Here is a 26,134-nt window from a genome sequence, read left to right as displayed (position 1 = left end):
CCAAAATAGAATCCCGAAGCACAAGAGTCGGACTAGAAGCTTCATGAGGAAGCAGCAAGGGTGGAGGGTGCGCCCCCCTGTTGGGGTGGGCATAAAAACTGATGAACCGAATACCGAACCAAAGCCGAAACCGAAGAAACTGATTTTTCGGTTTTCTCACTGATACAACCAAGTTCGGTTTTCACTTCTACTAACCGAAAAGAGTTGACTCGGTTCGGTTTTATACCTGGTCACCAAACAAAAAACCGAGGCACCTGGGGAGTCACGAGGCTCGTCATGTGTCTCGTCAACTGCTGGCGGCTGTGCAGTTGTCCCGCCACAGAGTGAACGAAAGGCCCAAGACCTACTTGCGGTCGGTGGTCACGTTACATATAGTAGCTTTATTTAAGGGAGCCACGTAGTAGTAGCTCACGTAGTGATAGGCATGGGCGGATGGGCCGGCCACGTCATTGCAAAGTCCAAACCCAACATGGCGTGCTTTTGTGGGCTAGTGAAGTGTGCAATGGCAGGAGACGGTGGTTTAGTCCCACGCTCGACTGGCCATGCAGAAGCGGACAGAGCGCTCAGTGATATAAGAGATTGCTGAGTAGACAAGTTCTTGTAGCCATCACTAGGCAAATCATCATTTCGGTATAAACTGAATACCGGACCGAATTTATCTGTTAACCAAAATTTTGGTTAGTTGATATTTGGTTTGTATTTTGGTTTTTACTTTTGCTAACCGAATTCACAAAAAAACCGAACAGCAAAAACCGAAATTTCGGTTTCTACCGAACGCACAGGCCTACCCCCCTGTCTTGCCGCTGCCTCGTGGACCCCCCCCCCGATGTGAAACCGACGCCAAAAATTCTTATAAATCCCGAAAACCCCAGAAGGAAACCTAGATCGGGAGTTCCGCCGCCACAAGCCTCTATAGCCACGAAAAACCAATCGGGAACCTGTTTCGACACCCTGCCGGAGGGGGAAACCATCACGTGTGGCCACCTTCATCATCCCGACGGTCTCCATGACGAGGAGGGAGTAGTTCACCCTCGGGGCTGAGGGTATGTACCAGTAGCTATGTGTTTGATCTCTCTCTCTCTCTCTCTCTGGTGTTCTTGATTTGGCATGGTCTTGATGTACCGCGAGCTTTGTTATTATAGTTGGATCATATGGTGTTTCTCCCCCTCTACCTTCTTGTGATGAATTGAGTCTTGCTCTTTGAGGTTCCATTATATTGGATTGAGTATTGGATTTGAGAACACTTGATGTACGTCTTGCGGTGGGATATCTGTGGTGACAATGGGATGTTCTATTGATTCACTTGATGTATGTTTTGGCACTCAACTCGCAGATTACCGAGGTGACATTGGGGTAATCTATGCATAGGGGTTGATGCACGTTTTCGTCCTACGTTCTCTGATAAAAACTTTGGAGTGATTCGTTGTTGCATATTGAGGGATTGTTATATGATCCAATTATGTTATCATTGTTGAGAGAACTTGCACTAGTGAAACTATGAACCCTAGGCCTTGTTTCCAAGCATTGCAGTACCGTTTTTGCTCACTTTTAGTACTAGTTACCTTGCTGTTTTTATATTTTCAGATTACAAAAACCTATATCTACTATCCATATTACACTTGTATCACCATCTCTTCACCGAACTAGTGCACCTATACAATTTACCATTGTATTGGGTGTGTTGGGGACACAAGAGACTCTTCGTTATTTGGTTGCAGGGTTGAGAGAGACCATCTTCATCCTATGCCTCACACGGATTGATAAACCTTAGGTCATCCTCTTGAGGGAAATTTGCTATTGTCCTACAAAACTCTGGGCATGAAGGCTGAGGGAGTCCTGGATTAGGGGGTGTACGGATAGCCGAACTATCATCATCGGCCGGACTCCAAGGCTATGAAGATACAAGATTGAAGACTTCGTCCCGTGTCCGGATGGGACTTTCCTTGGCGTGGAAGGCAAACTTGGCGATACGGATATGTAGATCTCCTACCATTGTAACCGACTCTGTGTAACCCTAGCCCTCTCTGGTGTCTATATAAACCGGATGGTTTTAGTCTGTAGGACAGAACAACAATCATACCATAGGCTAGCTTCTAGGGTTTAGCCTCCTTGATCTCGTGGTAGATCTACTCTTGTAATACCCACATCATCAATATTAATCAAGCAGGATGTAGGGTTTTACCTCCATCAAGAGGGCCCGAACCTGGGTAAAACATCGTGTCCCTTGTCTCTTGTTACCATCTGCCTAGACGCATAGTTCGGGACCCCCTACCCGAGATCCGCCGGTTTTGACACCGACATTGGTGCTTTCATTGAGAGTTCCTCTTTGTCGTCACCGATAGGCTCGATGGCTCCTCCGATCATCAACAACGACGCGGTCCAGGGTGAGACTTTTCTCCCTGGACAGATCTTCGTATCTAGCAGCTTTGCACTGCGGGCCAATTCATTTGGCCATCTGGAGCAGATCGAAAGCTACGCCCCTGGCCGTCAGGTCAGATCTGGAAGTCTGAACTTCACGGCTGACATCCACGAAGACTTGATCTTCGATGGATTCGAGCCACAGCCGAGCGCGCCGCACTGTCACGATGGGCATGATCTAGCTCTGCTGCCGGACAGTGCCCTGGAGGCCGTACACGAGTCCACTCCGACCCTCGATTCGGAGCCGGCTATGCAGATCGAGGACGGGTGGTTAGACACCGCCTCGGGGGCTGCAACCTCTACGGTGATAGAGCTGAGTACTGACCTTGTCCCTTGTGAAGCTCGTGACTCCGAGGTGCCGGACTCCTTGCCGGACTCCAAGCCTCCTACGCCCCCTTCAATCGAATCCGATTGGGCGCCGATCATGGAGTTCACCGCTGCAGACATCTTTCAACACTCACCTTTCGGCGACATCCTGAGTTCACTAAATGTATCTCTCGTTATCAGGAGAGCCCTGGCCGGACTGCGGTCAGGACGGTTGGGATGCGGACGGCGAATAAATTCAAGGCCCACCCACCACCCACTTAGTAGCCACTATCGACGATTTAACCGACATGCTAGACTTCGACTCCGAAGACATCAACGGTATGGACGACGATGCCGGAGACGACCAAGAACCAGCGCCTACTGGGCACTGGAAAGCCACCTCAACTCACGACGTATACATGGTGGATACACCAAAAGGAAGCGATAACGAGGAACAACAGGACACGGCGAATGATAATTCCCCCGAAAAACAACAAAAACGGCGACGCAAGCGCCGCCCGAAGTCCCGCCTCGATAACAACGGCACCCATACTGACCCAGCCGTAGAGCAGGGCGAACCAGTGGATGAGCAACCCATTCCCGGCGAAAACAATAGTCCAGACGATCTCACGCCGGACACATCACCGGAGCATAAGAACCTTCACAGAAGGCTCGTCACCACTGCAAGAAGTTTGAAGAAGCAAAAGCGGAAGCTCAAAACGGCGGAAGACGTACTCAGAATGAGATGGAGCAAAGTACTCAAGACCGCAGATAAATATGGCGATAGTCACCAAGCAAAGAGCTACCCGAAGCGCAAGCTGTTGCCCGAATTTGACGAGGAGGCCGTAGAGCCCCCACAGTCAAAAAAGAAAGAGGCCGCATGGCCGGATAGACGACCAGATAACAGGCTAAGAGCAGCAAGCGGCGCCGCACACAATCCGGCACACGATCCACATAAGGATCCTCGCAAAAAGGATGGCCCGGCTAGGTCCATCTATGGGCCAAAAAAGAAGGCTCCAGGAAGCAACACAACCCGCTGAGTGTTCGAAGATAACGACACACCTAAATACAGGTGCGCCGCACACCCACTATGTTTCACCGATGAGGTACTGGATCATGAATTTCCAGCGGGATTCAAGCCCGTAAACATAGAGGCATATGACGGAACAACAGACCCCGGAGTCTGGATTGAGGATTATATCCTACACATACATACGGCTAGAGGAGACGATCTCCATGCCATAAAATACCTACCCCTCAAGCTCAAAGGGCCAGCTCGGCATTGGCTCAAAAGCCTCCCAGAAAATACCATCGGAAGTTGGGAAGAGCTTGAGGATGCGTTTCGAGCAAATTTTCAGGGAACTTATGTCCGCCCTCCGGATGCAGACGATTTAAGTCACATAACTCAACAGCCCGGGGAGTCAGCACGCAAATTCTGGAACAGGTTCCTCACCAAAAAGAACCAAATAGTCGACTGTCCGGACGCCGAAGCCTTAGCAGCCTTTAAACATAACGTCCGAGACGAATGGCTCGCCAGACACCTCAGCCAGGAAAAACCTAGAACAATGGCCGAACTAACAAGCCTCATGACCCGCTTTTGCGTGGGGGAAGATAGCTGGCTAGCAAGATGCAGCACCAGCGACCCGAGTACATCCGAAGTTAGGGATGGAAATGGGAAATCACGACGCAGAAAAGATCAGCGCCGGAATAAGGAAAACGGCCCAAATAGCATGGCGGTCAACGCCGGATTCAAAAGCTCTCGGCCGAATAACAAAACACTGCCCCTTAAGGACAACAGTGACGAGCTATCGAACCTAAACAAAATCTTGGATAGGATATGTCAAATCCATAGTACCCCCGGGAAGCCTGCAAACCATACCACAGAGATTGTTGGGTCTTCAAGCAGTCTGACCGACTTAACGCCGAACACAAGGGGCTCGACACACCAAGAGAAGACGATAACGAATCCCACAAGCAGCAGGCCGGAAAACAGAAGACTTTCCCACTAGAAGTCAAAACAGTGAACTCACTTCATGTGATAAATAGTGCGGCAACTACTAAAACACGCGCCGCACGATCCACCAAAGCGGAGCCCCGAAATTGGATGTCAAACCCAATTACTTTCGACCATCAGGATTACTCCAGAAGTATTCCAAACGCAGGAGGGACTGCTTTGATATTGGATCCCATAATCGACGGACTACAATTCACACAAGTCCTAATGGATGGTAGAAGCGATATAAACCTGCTATACCAGGACACCATCCGCAGAATGGGGATAGACCCTACCAAAATTCGTCATAGCAACACTTCCTTCAAAGGAGTGACGCCAGGCCTTTATGCCAATTGTACAGGCTCTGTACTATTAAAGGTTGTGTTCGGTTCATCCGACAACTTCCGTCGCGAAAAGCTAATCTTCCATATCGCCCCATTCAAAAGTAGCCATCAAGCGCTACTGGGACGCGAAGCTTTCGCCCGCTTTAATGCAATACCGCATTACGCGTCTCTTACACTCAAAATGCCCGGTCCATGCGGCATAATCTCATTAAAGGATAACTCCGAGTGTTCCTCGACCACGGAAAACGTGAGACTGCCTTGACAGCCACACACTAATCCAACCTTGCTGATCAATGCCCCTAAAAACAGGTCATTTAGACCTCGGACACGGTTAGGCGAGTCCGGCTTAAATAAACAAGGGGCTTCCCAGCCGCATACCTCTTTACAAGGGGCTGCACGTATAAACAATGAGAGCCAATAAAGCTCAATTTTATTCATCTTCCAAATCATACTTTGTTTTCAATACATTTTTTGCATGATATTTTTTCCAAACTAAGTTCTTCTCTTTTACAGATGAACCACGTGCTACACCCATCCAGGATACAGCACAACGGAGACACAGGCGCAGATGTGCAGCAGGGACCCATTGCAAGGACTCTTTTCAGATTAAGACCCTGCGTAAACCTTTCTTACTGTCTCTTGTTGATACTCATCCCCCGGTTTCCTACCATAACCGAGGAGGAGGCTGGCATTTTGGCATCGGCCGCGTCAGAAGTTCTCGCCTGTACCTGGACACTAGGGGCTTAGGGCATTGTTCTGCCCATTATCATAAAGTCCGAATACCTTAGGGAGTGTTCGGCGTCTCGAGTTAGGCCTTATATGCATCAGCTCCGAATCATGTCTTTGGTCAAATGTTGGGTTTGCCCGGCTCCTGTGTTTTGCTGCCTTACATTCCGCTCCATCAGCTAACGTGGCACCAGGAGAACTACTGTGATTGTGCCCCGGTTCAGCCGGGCGAGCACCTCAGTAGAGAAAGCCGAAAACTGGCTATCATGATATAGCGAGAGACTGGTCAACCACTTGATCGACTACTGGAATGTTTAGAATTCCTCCGCTTTGACGAAGGACCGCTTCCCGGCCAGGCACACACGCACCCCGAGTTCGGAGAGCGCGGTGCCTCTAGGGGCTATATAGTAGCCCAACCATCGAGCTCCTATGGCTAAGTGAAAGTGATAAAGCATTATAGTCTGGTTGCCTAGTTTGCTATGCTATCACCTCCTTCAAAGGACCAAGACGTTGGATTAAGTGTGAAAATGCATTTTTTTTGCAAACACCCCCGCACCATGTGCGTGGGGGCTGAAGCCAAAGACTGCCATCTTTCAGGTTATAAATACATATACATTAACGGCCGCACAAGAGATATTTCAATACTTGAACGCACAAGTATAAAAAGCCGTTACATTATAAATATGATCTCACAAATCATACATGTCATTTGAACATGACATTTTTTGAGCACTGCGACTCTATTAAACGAGCGCCCGGCAGGACTTCCTCAAAACAGTGCTCGGCGGGTAATCGGCTCTCGTCCGAACCCTAGGACGCAACATCGGTGGCATTCATCCCCGCCCAGTATGTCTTAACACGGGCAAGAGCCATCCGTGCACCCTCTATGCATGTTGACCGCTTCATCGCCTTGATATGCGGCACCGCCCCAAGGAATTGCTGCAATAAGTCAAAATAACTCTTCGGCTTGGGCCTTTCCGGCCACAGATGAGCCACCACATTCGTCATGGCAAGTCCGGACAATCTATTCAGCTCAGCCCACTCAGCCAACCGATCGGTCAACGGAGGTGGACGCTCCGGAGTATGGAATTGAGACCAAAAAAGATCTTCCATTTCATGATCCTTCTGACTTCGGAAGTGCACAACTGCGTCCGCCGCACTCGCCGCCAAATCCAGATAAGGATCCTCCGCACTCCACAGATGGCCCAACTGAGCATACTTCGGATCCATGAACTTCCTACGCAACAGAAAGGGCTTTCCAGCCGCAATGTCTCCGGCCTGACGCAGTTCCTCCTTTATAGCCCGCATTGCAGAACGGGCATCCTTGGATTTGGCGGTGGCCTTCTTCAGGCCCTCCTGCTCCGCTTGGCGTTCTCTTTCAAGAACCTCATAGCGGTCGATAGCATCTTTTAATTTCATGGCCATTACGGCCATTTCCTCCCTACTTCGGCAGTGAGCAGCCTTTTCGGCTTTTAGCTCCTCCGCTGCCTTCGAGGCAGCCGCATCACTTTTTCTAGCTTGATCCTTGGCTCGAGCAAGCTCTGCCCGAAGGTCTTCCACAGCAGCGGCACCATCTTCATCAAGCATACATGTTGTAAGGAGTGGGCATCAGCTCCCTTACCAGGTGACCGCGGAGAAACCACCTACCTTGTGACTCTTCAAGTCATTTATTGACTAATGCGATGTCCGCATCCGCAACGTCGAGTTGCCGCTTCAGCTCGACAACTCTATCAGTCCGGCTGGCCACCGAACGTCCCGCCACCTGCATAGGAAAGGCGACATTTTGTAACTGAGATTATGATCCTCAGCACGCTGTCGCTTCTGACAACATACCGAGTCTCAGGGGCTACTATCTATACAGGGCGCACTCTATGTGCAAAACTGTCAAAAGGTACGTCATTTTTTGCGTACCTCAAACCCTGTCAGTAAACTTCCGACGACCTCATGCAACCCGCTCTCGGCGGATGAGATCCTTTCAATCACCGTAGTCATTAATGCACGGTGATCTTCTGAGAGAGACGCCCTCTCGAGCAAACTCTGCAGCTCCACCGGCCGTACTCCAGTGGGTGCCGAACTCCCCGGCCCCGCCGGACTTGGGGAGACCCTCCGTGACGACACCTCAGGGTCGTCCGCCCCGCCTGACGGGGCGGCAAATGGAGGCGTTTCGCTCTCCATCATCTCCGTACGAAGGTCCCCCGAGGATGAGCTCTGCTGAGAAGGGCTGAGATCCGAACTACAAGGTAAAAACTTCGGTTATCCTTAGAAATAAAATAGGGATGTCCCTTATTACAAAACTTCCCTTTTTTCTACTTACGGCTCGCTGGAGGGCTGATTCCTTTGGGGAGATTGTGCGGCCGGGACTCCTCCCGACCCAGGACCTTCCGGTGCAGATTTCTTTCCCCGCTTCAAGGCTTTGGCCTCTGGGTTTTCGGAAGCGGTCCTCTTCTCCCCCTGGAGGGAGGGATTCTTGATTCCCCCCTTACTGAGAGCCTCCTTAATAGAGGTGGTAGTTTCCCTGTTCCCCCCTTCGCCCTCCTCCGAATGCGCTACCTCCAACATTTTGATTAACACGGGATCCGGCGTGGTCTCAGGGAGGGGGGCCGGACACCGTATCAGTTTTGCTTGCGCTATCCACTCCTGTTCAAGGGATAGCCGGTTAAAAGGTAAATCCATGATAAATAAATGGATGATATGTCCGGACACAGGGCTACTTACTTGAGTATCCAGGCGATTGCAACTTAGGCCAGCGTCCTCGGTCAAGTCCGGACACACTTCTTGTGATCCGAAGAACAGTTTGTACATCTCCATGGGTTTTGTACCCATGAAGTGTTGGAGAGCTCGTGGTCCCTCTGGATTGAATTCCCACAGGCGGAGGGGGCGACGTTTGCAGGGCAGAAGACGCCGAATCAGCATAACCTGCGTCACTACGACCAGATTGATATCCCTCTCTTGGAGGTCTCGAATCCGGCCCTGCAATAGGGGTACGTCCTTGGACGGCCCCCAGTCGAACCTTTGTTGACCCACAACGTCAGCCATTGTGGAGGGCCCGAGCGAAAGGCGGGCGACGGCCTCTGCCTGCTGCCCCTGGGAGCGGTGATATAGAACCACTCCTGTTGCCACAAGCCGAGCTCCTCCTGAAAAGAGCCCTCGGGCCATGGAGCATCGGCCCTCTTGCTTATAACCGCCCCGCCGCACTCTGCCTGACGCCCCTCAATCATCTTTGGCTCCACATTGAAGGTTCTGAGCCACAAACCAAAGTGAGGGGTAGTGCGGAGGAAGGCTTCGCAGACGACAATAAATGATGAGATGTGGAGGATAGACTCCGGAGCCAAGTCGTGGAATTCCAGCCCATAGTAAAATAGGAGCCCCCTCACGAAGGGATCCATCGGGAAGCCTAAACCCCGACGGAGGTGAGGCATGAACACGACACTCTCGCCAGGCTCAGGAGTAGGAATGACTTGCCCTTGGGCAGGCAACCTATGCGAAATCTCGTCGATTAAGTACCTGGTGTCTCTCAGCTTTACCACGTCCTCTTCCGTGACGGAGGAGGGCATCCACCGGCCCTGTAGGTCGGAGCTGGACATTGTTGAAGGCCCGAAGTGCCCGAATCTAGAGCCCTGGGTGTTGGAACTCGGGGCGAGGGGCGGATTCGATTGAGGATTGAAGAAAAGGAACGAGCCTTGGTCTCATTATAAATAGGGAGAATACCAAGAGCCGTCCCCGTGACCGTTTGGAACTCACCTTCGATGGAGGGGGTGTGGCAACGGGCGCGCTTGGGTTACCCACGTCCGTATTGATGAGAATCCCGGGATAAGGGGAACACGATCTCTGCTTCGACAAGACGTGCCAAGGAAACCGCTTCGCTAAACGCGCTGAGGTGGTATAATAAAAACAATTCAAGTAAATGCTTGGTTGTGGTGTGATGTCACGCCACGAAATACGTCAGCAGATTGAACTTGCGTAAATATTATTCTCTCTACGGTGGAATGTGGAATTTATTTTGCAGAGCCGGACACTATCCCGGTGTTCACAATCTTCTATAAATTATTCGGAGGAGGAACCCGCCTTGCAATGCCGAAGACAATATGCGCGCCAGACTCGTCTTCATTGAAGCCTGGTTCAGGGGCTACTGAGGGAGTCCTGGACTAGGGGGTGTCCGGATAGCCGAACTATCATCATCGGCCGGACTCCAAGACTATGAAGATACAAGATTGAAGACTTCATCCCGTGTCCGGATGGGACTTTCCTTGGCGTGGAAGGAAAGCTTGGCGATATGGATATGTAGATATCCTACCATTGTAACCGACTCTATGTAACCCTAGCCCTCTCCGGTGTCTATATAAACCGGATGGTTTTAGTCCGTAGGACAGAACAACAATCATACCATAGGCTAGCTTCTAGGGTTTAGCCTCCTTGATCTCGTGGTAGATCTACTCTTGTAATACCCACATCATCAATATTAATCAAGCAGGACGTAGGGTTTTATCTCCATCAAGAGGGCCCGAACCTGGGTAAAACATCGTGTCCCTTGTCTCCTGTTACCATCCGCCTAGACGCACAGTTCGGGACCCCCTACCCGAGATCCGCCGGTTTTGACACCGACAGAGGCCCAACACGAGTCTACAAGAAGAAGCTTGCATAGTAGACGTCACTTGACCAAATAAAATCTTTCCTTTTCCAAATTTTAGTTGTGGGCAGATTTTAGCAATTGTGACAAGTTAAGCAATCAGCCTGCACATGCAATTCTAAGAGTATCACATCGAAAAGTAAAATATTGCATATGAAGGTAAAGGGAAGGGTTTGGAGAAGGCAAACACAATTGAGACACGAAGATTTTTGGCGTGGTTCCGATAGGTGGTGCTGTCGTACGTCCACGTTGATGGAGACTTCAAGCCACGAAGGGTAATGGTTGAGCAAGTCCACGGAGGGCTCCACCCACGAAGGGTCCACAAAGAAGCAACCTTGTCTATCCCACCATGGCCATCTCCCATGTAGGACTTACCTCACTCGGATAGATCTATTGGGAAACATAGTAGAAAACAAAAAAAGTCGCCCTACGATTACCCAAGAACAATATGAAGATGCATAATGGGTTGTGATCAACGATCATTACTGACTCTAGGAGTGCAGCAGAAGTAGACAAGTCGGTGTAGATCGTACTTAAAGTTCCTCGAACGTTGATGACGATCCCGCGAACCACCCATGAACGATCCCTCGAACGGAAGACCGAAAGCACGACCTCTCTACTTGGTTGCAAGTGTATGGTCTTCACGATCCAGCAACGCTTCACCGTCCAGAGCTAATCATCGTCGGAGAATTAGAGGGAGGAGATTAGAACCACAAGGGGCTTCTAATATGAGGATTAGAGATGGCTAGGGCTTGCTCTAATTAGTCAAGTAGGACCAACTAGAACGTGCACTAGATCAACTAGAGGAGGCTCCGAAACTTGTGTATCCATAGGGTGGAAATCCTCTAGTATATATAGGATAGAGGAGAGGGAGAGGGCAGTCATCAAAGGGGAAGGATCCCCCTTGGTGCGCCAGCCGGGGAGGGGAGAGTCCTACTCCCTCACCAAGTAGGCCCCCCCACTAGGAAAGGGAGGGGCGCCACTTCCACTTGGACCCTAGTGGCCAAAGTTGCCTTCCACCTCTTGGCCTTTTTAGGCTCGTTGATATTTTAATTAAATATAAAATGTTCTAAACAATTTCATACCATTATATATATAATTTAACATCCCCGAAAACATTTTCCACCTATATATAATTAATCGGTAATACCTGGTATTAACCGATATTCACCAAAACTCTTCCGGTGACCCCAAAACGCTTCCGGAACCTCTCAGAACTATTCTGGATAATAATGAAAGAATTCCGCAAATATATTCTCATCACTCCATCCCACTAACACTCAGAAGATCGTGATTACCTTAAGATTTTGACCCCGTAGGTTCGGTAAACCATAGACATGAACGAAACCCCATCGTTCAATGACTGATAGCGGAACCGTGGACATCCATATCGGTCCCTATGATTACATGAATGATATTCAAGTGAACCTTTGGTTATCATGTGATGTTCCTATAGTTTTAGTACTATCGTTTACATTTAACGATATCCTAAGATCTAGAAAACCTGATCACCAACAACACTTGAGCCGGTCTTAGAGGCGAGACCGGGAACCTATTGTTTACCATTTATCATTCCACATGTGCATATGAGTTTTCCATTGAATTGCATATCCCAGGATCATAGCAGTTATAGCCTGGAATATAAACTCTTAACTAAGAATAATGGAAATATAATATTACAATATTATTGCCTCTAGGGCATATTTCCAACAGTCTTCCACTTCCACTATAGTCAATAATCTAGTTAGCACTTTTAACCTTTACATGAATGGCAATCCAGTGTCGGTCCAAGCTCTGCTTGTGGTATAGACTTCATCCTATCGAATCTGACAACTTCAGACCTGCGTGTATCATTTGCATTTCTATGCATCTATAATGCTTTCACAAGAATTCATAATTTGTGTGCAACCGGCTTCGTATATATATATTGAATCACTGGTAGAACCTTTTATTCCTTATACTGAGTTATGGAACCACTATTAAGTATAGTGTTTCAATGATACAATCATCTAGAAACCATACCAAGATCATGAATGAACTTTTGATTCATTACCCTTCATGTTTGCTTCTAAAGCAATAATATACTTAGCCTTCTGTTATAGAATTCATCATAGTAATTTTTGGACCAATTCCAACTTACTGTGCCACCATAAATCACTTTTAACTTGAAATAGACAAATCACTTGGAGCATAGATGAAGATTTTATCGATGTACTAATTACAACGAGTCTTCATTGATGTAACTCCTTACAAGAAACTCTTCATTTTCTCCGTGTGTGAGAAACATGTCGTTAATCCATAACGACATTTTTCATTGTTATCCTATGATCAACAATTTGACCATACTAGTAACTTTTACTTACAACTAACTTGGAGTATTGGAAATATCTGGTTGTTTACATACCATGGAATACAAGTGTGGAAAAATCATATTTCACTCATCGGTATTTCAGGATACCTACTCCTTCCATGTGACATTGACAAGAAACTCTTCTTGAAATTTTACATACTAAACGGATTTAGTATTCTATCAATATGTATTTTGCTAAGTGCGATTAGACATTATTATCTCCATAGATCATTATGTCTAATGCCAAGGCTATTCATTGCCTAAGTATTTTACTAAAAAATTACTTTCAATAAAGTCTTAATATGTGTCAAGAAATTTACATAACTTCTAATCAATAATATGTTATGTACATATAATGTTTAGAAATATTATCATGCTCCAACTTACTTTCTTGTAAATACAAGCATCTTCGCTTTACTCGATGAAATCAATTTATTTGACCATTTCATCAATAGGAAGATTCCAACTCCAATATGCTTGCTTTAGATCATTATAGGATCTCTTGAAGTTTGCATACTTCCTAGCATCCTCTGGATCGACAAAATTACCTTGGATCATATCAAACATACAACCTTGGTTCTATTTCCATCTCATGGAATCATGTTGACATCCATCTGTTTTATCTCATAATTGAAATACTTAATAGTTGCTAGTTTAACCTGAACTGACTTTAAGTATTGCTATGATGAGATAATCTCGTCATAGTCAATTCTTTTTATCTTGTCATAAACTATTTGTAACAAGTCAAGCATTTATAAAACATTTTTATCTTTGTCAGTTTATAGATCCATTACTATTCTTTAGACTCTAAGTCTTTTGAAGGGTTCATCAATTTCTAAGCTTGAATTATGTGAATGGATGCTATCTCAGTTTATGTTGGCATATAGCCAATTTCCGGAGTCAGGGCCCATCAATGCTTATCTGTGATTTATAGGTTCATTGTTTGCCCAACAATATTTCGTCTGCATGCCACAAAGGCCTGCACGAATTTTCCCGACCTATATAGTTCAGCTGCAAGTTCGACCGTAGTCTCTAGATCTCATGTAGAGGTTTTTGTATTAGTCTAAGTAAAAAATTCAAGAATTACTTCCAGTGTTTCTTTTCTTTGAGTTGATTACGAGGATTCTGCAATATTGTCGAGTTGCACTGTCCTCCCACTCACTCTTTTGTAGAAAACATTTTCGTCAAAACTTCTGCACTCTATGGAAACACTTTGCCTCGACGTAGTGATAAATGAATACCCAATTTTTGGGTTAACCTTACAAACTAGCACTTATTTCAATAAACTTTGATGGTGCTCCCTTTTGAATGTGAATGCCATAGTCTCTAAAGCATCACTTTGAAAGTATATTGGCGAAATAATTAATGTCATGTTTGATCTCACCATGTCATACAAAGTTTGATTGCATCTACTTAAAACAATCTACTCTCAGTAGTGTTTCTAGGAGGTGCAAGCTATAAAATTCTTTTATAGCTCATCAGACATTCGCTAAATTTGTAACTCAAATATTATTTTCTACAATCCAATTGTGGAAACATAATTTTCTTGTTACAATAACTTCTACTTCATTCTAAAAACCTTTTTGAAACACTTCAAAAGATCTAGATTTATGTATCAATTAGTAAATATAAATATCTACTTGGGCCATCCTTGAAGATAGAGAAATCCACTGCTTGCAACAACACTTATTGGACTACACACATCGATATGCATATTGCCAATTATTTTGTTGCTTGTTCTCTATGGCCTGTGAAAGGTATTTTAGTTTACTTCACTAGTTGGACGAAACTTGCAAGTGTCATGTCATTCTCAATCAGATGACTTCAAAATTCATAACTATGAAGTTTCTCCATGCTAGTTTCTTCAATGTGACTAAATGCAGTGCCACGCAGATGTGGTATTCTTTCAGTCCTGCGACATTTAGCATTAGTGTTATGAATGTTATATCAATATTCATAACATACATCTTATTCACAATAAGAGTATGCCCTTTTGTTCATAACATCGAACAACTATTTTTTTTGTCATGGACAACCTCCTTCATAACATCGAACAACTATTGTTCTATCATGAATAACCTCCTTGCAACTTCTATGCAATGGGCTAGAGTGTACAAAAACTCTGAAATGAATTATGATAATAAATATAGAGGAAATACACTGATAGAAATACTGTAACCTTTTACAATCCATCAAAATATTTTAACCTCATTATTTATTGGTCATTTAGGCCGTTCAAAGTTTCTTGCAATGATTTGCAATAACATGCAATCGAGTCGATATCCTTGTGATTAACCTTTCAACCACAATATCGGAGAATCGGTGATCAACAAATTCATCATTTTTCCCAAGGACTATACTTTACTTGACCAACCACCTCTGCATCTCATAACTTGTATGACATTCATACCCGAGCTGGACATTCCAGTCTTCTTTTCTTTCTGTCTTTTACTTATTATAGTTTTACTTTAATATTTCTCTTACTCTCAGAAGAAACACCAACTTTAAGAGTGGCGTGAGCCTCAAACTTCCCTAGGCGTGTAAGTCTCATACATCCTTGGGTTTTATTCTTTCTTTGACACGTGACTAGCTTTCTTTCGAATCTTACGCATTTCAGTCTTAAACATAGTTGAACACTTCACAAGAATTTGCAAACAAAACACTTCTTTAGATATCACATATTTTTTAGCCTTTGTTTGTTTTTTAAAAGAACTTTAAGTTCCAAGAATATCACATAACTATCCCAAACATTTTGAAGTTCGGGTTTCTTGGAAGCAAGCAGACCGTAATACAGTTCTAGCTTTTGGGTTGAAGGACGTGAGTCTTGTCATCCATAGCATCAGCAAGAGAGTATTGTAAACATGCAGCAGGACAAAATCCTTCTTGGCACTTTTAGAGGATGATCGTCTCAAATATAAAGTTTCAACCAGATATATAACAGTCAATCAATTTCAGCAACAAAGGTGGAACTGTGAGCAATAATTCTACAACTATAATGCAAACTACACATAGACTTCGTTCATAATTAATTTGTACTAGTTATTAAACTTAATTAATACATAATTGTGCTCCAACTCAAATCAATATCTCTAATAATTGATAGTGAGCGATTCAAGATCCAAGCCTAGTTCTCAACCATTGATGTGGACATCACTAATGACAAGAATTTTGACCGGTGGGCAAACTTTTGCCAATCATATCTCCCTATGACTCTTGTTCATCTTTCGATGTTTTGTGCTCCGAGCTTAGAGCGATTCTGCTAGAACTTCAAGACAACCAGGTGTTATTTGCAAGCATGGTCTGACCATAGCCGTCTTACACTTTGTGTCCCGTTTGTGCTCATGTGGACATGATCCACTCGGGAACGCTGCATGTTATAGATGGTTGCAACACTGGGAAGAGCACCTTTTAACTTGATATTTACTGTAGATATCACCCTAATAATTGACTACTATGCAATCAAAGGGTGCAAACAATAAAGGGTTAAACATATCAGGCAATTCATAAAAGCGTGACATAGTATAGCCCTGGGTGCCGGGAGTACTCTATGATCGTCTTCAATCTTCAGTTGAAGCAACGTGACGACAAATATTTCATTGACGTGGCAACCGTTTCAAAAAAACCTCACTGTGGTGGCAATCTCAGAAAACTTTGTCGTGGCGACCATTTCAAAAACGTTGTCGTGACACCAAAATTTGAAATTCCGCTGTGGCATGAAATTATAGCTCCTCGTCCCACGCCTTGGTACACCTTCTCCTCGTCGGGGTCCTCCATGTACGTCTTGCCACCATCACCTTTAACTTATCTCTATGATATTTATGTTAAGGTGGCAATCTCGTGGCTCGGGCCATCATGCCGTGAAACGCCGGGCACTTAACATTACAACATATAACCATCTCATACATAAACTCATTATCATGACGAAGGCTATACCACATCATATGCAAACCCTGTAAAACCAACCTAGACGTCCTCTAATCGGTTTAGAAAGTTTAATTACGTGGGTTCTAGGGTTTCTGGATAAACCTAGCTACCTACGTGCACATCATAAAGTGATAATCCTTGTTGCTAGATTAACTTTCGGGGTGTGTGAAACAAGAGACTTAATTAAAAATATTGTCCCCCACACTAAACTTCATCTAATATGTGTGACCCCCTAGAAGATCATCCATCTTCATCGCCCTCTTGTGTACGTGATGGTTCACTATTCTTGACTATGGTGAAGCCCAAGGAACTATTAGCAGATCGTCGATAGCCAGAGCCGAGCGATTGTCAGAACCTTGTAGAAAGCAACACCATGCCGTCAATGAACTGAACCGATGCAACACTCGAGGGAAGCATAGCAAGAACATCACTCTCACATCCACATGTGATATAGATCGTGACCTACATCTACTCATAGAACCGCTCTGATACCACTATTGGGAAACGTAGTAGAAAACATTTTTTTCGCCCTACGATTACCCAGGAACAATATGAAGATGCATAATGGGTTCTGATTAATGATCATTACCGACTCCGGGAGTGCAGGGGAAGTAGATGAGTCTGTGTAGATCATACTTGAAGTCCCTCGAACATCAATGACGATCCTGCGAACCGCCCATGAACGATCCCTCAAACGGAAGACCGAAAGCACGACCTCTCTACTTGGTTGCAAGCGTATGGTCTTCATGATCTGGCAGCGCTTCACTGTCCAGAGCTAATCATCATCGGGTAATTAGAGGGAGGAGATTAGTGTTGGAAATATGACCTAGAGGCAATAATAAAAGTATTATTATATTTCATTGTTCATGATAATTGTCTTTTATTCATGCTATAACTGTATTATCCGGAAATCGTAATACACGTGTGAATACTTAGACCACACAATGTCCCTGGTAAGCCTCTAGTTGACCAGCTCATTGTGATCAACAGATAGTCATGGTTTCCTGACTATGGACATTGGATGTCGTTGATAACGGGATCACATCATTAGGAGAATGATGTGCTGGACAAGACCCAATCCTAAGCATAGCATAAAAGATCGTGTAGTTCGTTTTGCTAGAGCTTTGCAAGTGTCAAGTATCTCTTCCTTCGACCATGAGATCGTGTAACTCCCGGATACCGTAAGAGTGCCTTGGGTGTACCAAACATCACAACGTAACTGGGTGACTATAAAGGTGCATTACAGGTATCTCCGAAAGTAGCTGTTGGGTTGACACGGATCGAGACTGGGATTTGTCACTCCGTATGACGGAGAGGTATCTCTGGGCCCACTCGGTAATGTATCATCATATTGAGCTCAATGTGACCAAGGTGTTGGACACGGGATCATGCATTACGGTACGAGTAAAGTGACTTGCCGGTAACGAGACTGAACAAGGTATTGGGATACCGACGATCGAGTCTCGGGCAAGTAACGTACCGATTGACAAAGGGAATTGCATACAGGGTTTGATCGAATCCTCGACATAGTGGTTCATCCGATGACAACATCGAGGAGCATGTGGGAGCCATCATGGGTATCCAAATCCCGCTGATGGTTATTGACTGAGAGAGTCTCGGTCATGTCTGCATGTCTCCCGAACCCGTAGGGTCTACACACTTAAGGATCAGTTACGCTAGGGTTATAGGGATATGTATATGCAGCAACCCGAATGTTGTTCGGAGTCCCGGATGAGATCCCGGACGTCACGAGGAGTTCCGGAATGGTCCGGAGGTAAAGATTTATATATGGGAAGTCCTGTTTCGGGCATCGGGACAAGTTTCGGGGTTATCGGTATTGTACCGGGACCACCGGAAGGGTCCCGGGGGTCCACCGGGTGGGTCCACCTGTCCCGGGGGGCCACATGGGCTGTAGGGGGGTGCGCCTTGGCCTAATGGGCCAAGGGCACCAGCCCCACATAGGCCCATGCGCCTAGGGTTTAAGGGGGCAAGAGTCCTAGGAGGGTAAGGCACCTCCTAGGTGCCTTGGGGGAGGGAAAACCCCCCTTGGCCGCCGCACCCCCTAGGAGATTGGATCTCCTAGGGCCGGCAACCCCCCCTTGGCACCCCTATATATAGTGGGGGAGAGGAGGGACTTCATACCTGAACGCCCTGGCCTTTGGTTGCCTCCTTCTCCCTCCCCAACACCTCCTCCACCTCCATAGTGCTTAGCGAAGCTCTGCCGGAGTACTGCAGCTCCATCAACACCACGCCGTCGTGCTGCTGCTGGTGCCATCTCCCTCAACCTCTCCTCCCTTCCTTGCTGGATCAAGAAGGAGGAGACGTGGCTGTTCCGTACGTGTGTTGAACGCGGAGGTGCCGTCCGTTTGGCGCTGGTCATCGGTGATTTGGATCACGTCGAGTATGACTACATCATCACCTTGCAAGCTTCCGCACGCGATCTACAAGTGGTATGTAGATGCAAACTCTCTCCCTAGACTCGTTGCTTAGATGAACTCATGGATTGATCTTGGTGAAACCGTAGGAAAAATTTTAATTTTCTGCAACGTTCCCCAACAGTGGCATCATGAGCCAGGTTTATGCGTAGTTCTCTTTGCACGAGTAGAACACAACTTTGTTGTGGGCGTGGATTTTGTCATCTTACTTGCCTCTACTAGTCTTTTCTTGCTCAACGGTATTGTGGGATGAAGCGGCCCGGACCAACCTTACACGTACTCTTACGTGAGACCGGTTCCACCGACTGACATGCACAAGTTGCATAAGGTGGCTGGCGGGTGTCTGTCTCTCCCACCTTAGTTGGAGCGGAATCGATGAACAGGGCCCTTATGAAGGGTAAATAGAAGTTGACAAAATCATGTTGTGGTGATTCGTAGGTAAGAAAACGTTCTTGCTAGAACCCAATTGCAGCCACGTAAAAGATGCAACAACAATTAGAGGACGTCTAACTTGTTTTTGCAGCGATTGATCATGTGATGTGATATGGCCAGAAGTTGTGATGAATGATGAATTGTGATGTATGAGATCATGTTCTTTGTAATAGGATTCACGACTTGCATGTCGATGAGTATGACAACCGGCAGGAGCCATAGGAGTTGTCATTTTTTTTTGTATGACCTGCGTGTCATTGAATAACGCCATGTAAACTACTTTACTTTATTGCTAAACGTTAGTCATAGAAGTAGAAGTAGTCGTTGGCGTGACAACTTCATGAAGACACGATGATGGAGATCATGGTGTCAAGCCGGTGACAAGATGATCATGGAGCCCCGAAGATGAAGATCAATGGAGCTATATGATATTGGCCATATCATGTCACAACTATATAATTGCATGTGATGTTTATTATGTATTATGCATCTTGTTTACTTAGGACGACGGTAGTAAATAAGATGATCCCTTATAAAATTTCAAGAAGTGTTCTCCCCTAACTGTGCACCGTTGCTACAGTTCGTCGTTTCTAAGCACCACGTGATGATCGGGTGTGATGGATTCTTACGTTCACATACAACGGGTGTAAGACAGTTTTACACAGCGAAAACACTTAGGGTTAACTTGACGAGCCTAGCATGTGCAGACATGGCCTCGGAACACGGAGACCGAAAGGTCGAACACGAATCGTATGGAAGATACGATCAACATGAAAATGTTCACCGACGATGACTAGTCCGTCTCACGTGATGATCGGACATGGGCTAGTCGACTCGGATCATGTAACACTTAGATGACTAAAGGGATGTCTAATCTAAGTGGGAGTTCATAATTTGATTAGAACTTTATTATCATGAACTTAGTCTAAAACCTTTGCAAATATGTCTTGTAGATCAATGGCCAACGCTAATGTCAACATGAACTTCAACGCGTTCCTAGAGAAAACCAAGCTGAAAGATGATGGCAGCAACTATACGGACTGGGTACGGAACCTGAGGATCATCCTCATAGCTGCCAGGAAACAATATGTCCTAGAAGGACCGCTAGGTGATGCTCCCGTCCCAGAGAACCAAGACATTATGAATGCTTGGCAAACTCGCGCTGATGATTACTCCCTCGTTCAGTGCGGCATGCTTTACAGCTTAGAACCGGGGCTCCAAAAGCGTTTTGAGCATCACGGAGCATATGAGATGTTCGAAGAGCTGAAACTAGTTTTCCAAGCTCATGCCCGGGTCGAGAGATATGATGTCTCCGACAAGTTCTACAGTTGTAAGATGGAGGAAAACAGTTCTGTCAGTGAGCACATCCTGAAGATGTCTGGGTTGCACAACCGTATGACCCAGCTGAACATTAACCTCCCAGATGAGGCAGTCATTGACAGAATCCTCCAGTCGCTCCCACCAAGCTACAAGAGCTTTGTGATGAACTACAACATGCAGGGAATGGAAAAGACCATTCCTGAAGTGTTCTCGATGCTGAAGTCAGCAGAGGCTGAAATCAAGAAAGAACATCAAGTGTTGATGGTCAATAAGACCACTAAGTTCAAGAAGGGCAAGGGTAAGAAGAACTTCAAGAAGGACGGCAAAGATGTTGCCGCGCCTGGTAAGCCAGTTACCGGGAAGAAGTCAAAGAATGGACCCAAGCCTGAGACTGAGTGCTTTTATTGCAAGGGGAAGGGTCACTGGAAGCAGAACTGCCCCAAATACTTAGCGGATAAGAAGGCCAGCAACACCAAAGGTATATTTGATATACATGTGATTGATGTGTACCTTACCAGTACTCGTAGTAACTCCTGGGTATTTGATACCGGTGCCGTTGCTCATATTTGTAACTCACAGCAGGAGCTGCGGAATAAACGGAGACTGGCGAAGGACGAGGTGACGATGCGCGTCGGGAATGGTTCCAGAGTCGATGTGATCGCCATCGGCACGCTGCCTCTACATTTACCTACGGGATTAGTTTTGAACCTTAATAATTGTTATTTAGTGCCAAGTTTGAGCATGAACATTGTATCTGGATCTCGTTTAATACGAGATGGCTACTCATTTAAGTCTGAGAATAATGGTTGTTCGATTTATATGAGAGATATGTTTTATGGTCATGCTCCGATGGTCAATGGTTTATTCTTAATGAATCTCGAGCGTAATATTACACATGTTCATAGTGTATATGCCAAAAGATTTAAAGTTGATAACGATAGTCCCACATACTTGTGGCACTGCCGCCTTGGTCACATTGGTGTCAAGCGCATGAAGAAGCTCCATGCCGATGGACTTTTAGAGTCTCTTGATTATGAATCGTTTGACACGTGCGAACCATGCCTCTTAGGTAAAATGACCAAGACTCCGTTCTCCGGAACAATGGAGCGAGCAACCAACTTGTTGGAAATCATACATACCGATGTGTGCGGTCCAATGAGCGTTGAGGCTCGCGGAGGATATCGTTATGTTCTTACTCTCACAGATGACTTGAGTAGATATGGGTATGTCTACTTAATGAAACACAAGTCTGAGACCTTTGAAAAGTTCAAGGAATTTCAGAATGAGGTGGAGAATCAACGTGACCGAAAGATAAAATTCTTACGATCAGATCGTGGAGGAGAATACTTAAGTCACGAATTTGGTACACACTTAAAGAAATGTGGAATCGTTTCACAGCTCACGCCGCCTGGAACACCTCAGCGAAACGGTGTGTCCGAACGTCGTAATCGCACTCTATTGGATATGGTGCGGTCTATGATGTCTCTTACCGATTTACCGCTATCATTTTGGGGATACGCTCTAGAGACAGCTACATTCACTTTAAATAGGGCACCGTCTAAGTCCGTTGAGACGACACCGTATGAATTATGGTTTGGAAAGAAACCTAAGCTGTCGTTTCTAAAAGTTTGGGGATGCGAAGCTTATGTCAAGAAACTTCAACCTGAAAAGCTCGAACCCAAGTCGGAAAAATGCGTATTCATAGGATACCCTAAGGAAACTATAGGGTATACCTTCTACTTAAGATCCGAAGGCAAGATCTTTGTTGCCAAGAACGGATGCTTTCTGGAAAAAGAGTTTCTCTCGAAAGAAGTAAGTGGGAGGAAAGTAGAACTCGATGAAGTACTACCTCTTGAGCGGGATAGTGACGCAGCACAGGAAACCATTGCTGTGATGCCCACACCAACTGAAGAGGAAAACCATGATAATGATCAAAGTACTTCGGATCAAGTTACTGCTGAACTTCGTAGGTCCACAAGGACACGTTCCGCACCAGAGTGGTACGGCAACCCTGTCCTGGAAATCATGTTGTTAGACAACAATGAACCTTCGAACTATGAAGAAGCAATGGCGGGCCCGGATTCCAACAAATGGCTTGAAGCCATGAAATCCGAGATAGAATCCATGTATGAAAACAAAGTATGGACTTTGACAGACTTGCCCGATGATCGGCAAGCGATAGAAAACAAATGGATCTTTAAGAAGAAGATGGACGCGGATGGTAATGTTACCATCTATAAAGCTCGACTTGTCGCTAAGGGTTATCGACAGGTTCAAGGGATTGACTACGACGAGACATTCTCTCCCGTAGCGAAGCTAAAGTCCGTCCGAATCATGTTAGCAATTGCCGCATACTATGATTATGAGATATGGCAGATGGACGTCAAAACAGCATTCCTTAACGGACATCTTAAGGAAGAACTGTATATGATGCAGCCGGAAGGTTTTGTCGATCCTCGGAACGCTAACAAAGTATGCAAGCTCCAGCGATCCATTTATGGACTGGTGCAAGCATCTCGGAGTTGGAACATTCGCTTTGATGAGATGATCAAAGCGTTTGGGTTTATGCAGACTTATGGAGAAGCCTGCGTTTACAAGAAAGTGAGTGGGAGCTCTGTAGCATTTCTCATATTATATGTAGATGACATACTCCTGATGGGAAATAATATAGAATTTCTGGACAGCATTAAGGCCTACTTGAATAAGTGTTCTTCAATGAAGGACCTTGGAGAAGCTGTTTATATATTAGGCATCAAGATCTATAGAGATAGATCGAGACGCCTCATAGGTCTTTCACAAAGCACATACCTTGATAAGATTTTGAAGAGATTCAGAATGGATCAGTCCAAGAAGGGGTTCTTGCCTATGTTACAAGGTATGAGACTGAGCTCAGCTCAGTCACCGACCACGGCAAAAGATAAAGAAGAGATGAGTGTCATCCCCTATGCTTCAGCCATAGGATCTATTATGTATGCCATGCTGTGTACCAGACCCGATGTAAACCTTGCCGTAAGTTTGGTAGCAAGATACCAAAGTAATCCCGGCAAGGAACACTGGATAGCGGTCAAGAATATCCTGAAGTACCTGAAAAGGACAAAGGACATGTTTCTCGTTTATGGAGGAGACGAAGAGCTCGTCGTAAAGGGTTACGTCGACGCTAGCTTCGACTCAGATCTGGATGACTCTAAGTCACAAACCGGATACGTGTATATGTTGAATGGTGGAGCAGTAAGCTGGTGCAGCTGCAAGCAGAGCGTCGTGGCGGGATCTACGTGTGAAGCGGAGTACATGGCAGCCTCGGAGGCAGCACATGAAGCGATTTGGGTGAAGGAGTTCATCACCGACCTAGGAGTCATACCCAATGCGTCGGGGCCGATCAAACTCTTCTGTGACAACACTGGAGCTATTGCCCTCGCAAAGGAGCCCAGGTTTCACAAGAAGACCAGGCACATCAAGCTTCATTTCAACTCCATCCGTGAAAATGTTCAAGATGGAGACATAGAGATTTGCAAAGTGCACACGGATCTGAATGTCGCAGATCCGCTGACTAAACCTCTCTCGCGTGCAAAACATGATCAACACCAGAACTCTATGGGTGTTCGATTCATCACAATGTAACTAGATTAGTGACTCTAGTGCAAGTGGGAGACTGTTGGAAATATGCCCTAGAGGCAATAATAAAAGTATTATTATATTTCATTGTTCATGATAATTGTCTTTTATTCATGCTATAACTGTATTATCCGGAAATCGTAATACACGTGTGAATACTTAGACCACACAATGTCCCTGGTAAGCCTCTAGTTGACCAGCTTGTTGTGATCAACAGATAGTCATGGTTTCCTGACTATGGACATTGGATGTCGTTGATAACGGGATCACGTCATTAGGAGAATGATGTGATGGACAAGACCCAATCCTAAGCATAGCATAAAAGATCGTGTAGTTCATTTTGCTAGAGCTTTGCAAGTGTCAAGTATCTCTTCCTTCGACCATGAGATCGTGTAACTCCCGGATACCGTAAGAGTGCCTTGGGTGTACCAAATGTCACAACGTAACTGGGTGACTATAAAGGTGCATTACAGGTATCTCCGAAAGTAGCTGTTGGGTTGACACGGATCGAGACTGGGATTTGTCACTCCGTATGACGGAGAGGTATCTCTGGGCCCACTCGGTAATGCATCATCATATTGAGCTCAATGTGACCAAGGTGTTGGACACGGGATCATGCATTACGGTACGAGTAAAGTGACTTGCCGGTAACGAGACTGAACAAGGTATTGGGATACCGACGATCGAGTCTCGGGCAAGTAACGTACCGATTGACAAAGGGAATTGCATACAGGGTTTGATCGAATCCTCGACATAGTGGTTCATCCGATGACAACATCGAGGAGCATGTGGGAGCCATCATGGGTATCCAGATCCCGCTGATGGTTATTGACTGAGAGAGTCTCGGTCATGTCTGCATGTCTCCCGAACCCGTAGGGTCTACACACTTAAGGTTCAGTTACGCTAGGGTTATAGGGATATGTATATGCAGCAACCCGAATGTTGTTCGGAGTCCCGGATGAGATCCCGGACGTCACGAGGAGTTCCGGAATGGTCCGGAGGTAAAGATTTATATATGGGAAGTCCTGTTTCGGGCATCGGGACAAGTTTCGGGGTTATCGGTATTGTACCGGGACCACCGGAAGGGTCCCGGGGGTCCACCGGGTGGGTCCACCTGTCCCGGGGGGCCACATGGGCTGTAGGGGGGTGCGCCTTGGCCTAATGGGCCAAGGGCACCAGCCCCACATAGGCCCATGCGCCTAGGGTTTAAGGGGGCAAGAGTCCTAGGAGGGTAAGGCACCTCCTAGGTGCCTTGGGGGAGGGAAAACCCCCCTTGGCCGCCGCACCCCCTAGGAGATTGGATCTCCTAGGGCCGGCCACCCCCCCTTGGCACCCCTATATATAGTGGGGGAGAGGAGGGACTTCATACCTGAACGCCCTGGCCTTTGGTTGCCTCCTTCTCCCTCCCCAACACCTCCTCCACCTCCATAGTGCTTAGCGAAGCTCTGCCGGAGTACTGCAGCTCCATCAACACCACGCCGTCGTGCTGCTGCTGGTGCCATCTCCCTCAACCTCTCCTCCCTTCCTTGCTGGATCAAGAAGGAGGAGACGTGGCTGTTCCGTACGTGTGTTGAACGCGGAGGTGCCGTCCGTTTGGCGCTGGTCATCGGTGATTTGGATCACGTCGAGTACGACTACATCATCACC

The sequence above is a fragment of the Triticum dicoccoides genome, chromosome 6B, assembly GCF_002162155.2.
Source record: "Triticum dicoccoides isolate Atlit2015 ecotype Zavitan chromosome 6B, WEW_v2.0, whole genome shotgun sequence".
NCBI lineage: Eukaryota > Viridiplantae > Streptophyta > Magnoliopsida > Poales > Poaceae > Triticum > Triticum dicoccoides.
The sequence above is the reverse complement of the archived record's forward strand: the minus strand, read 5'-3'. Positions refer to the sequence as shown.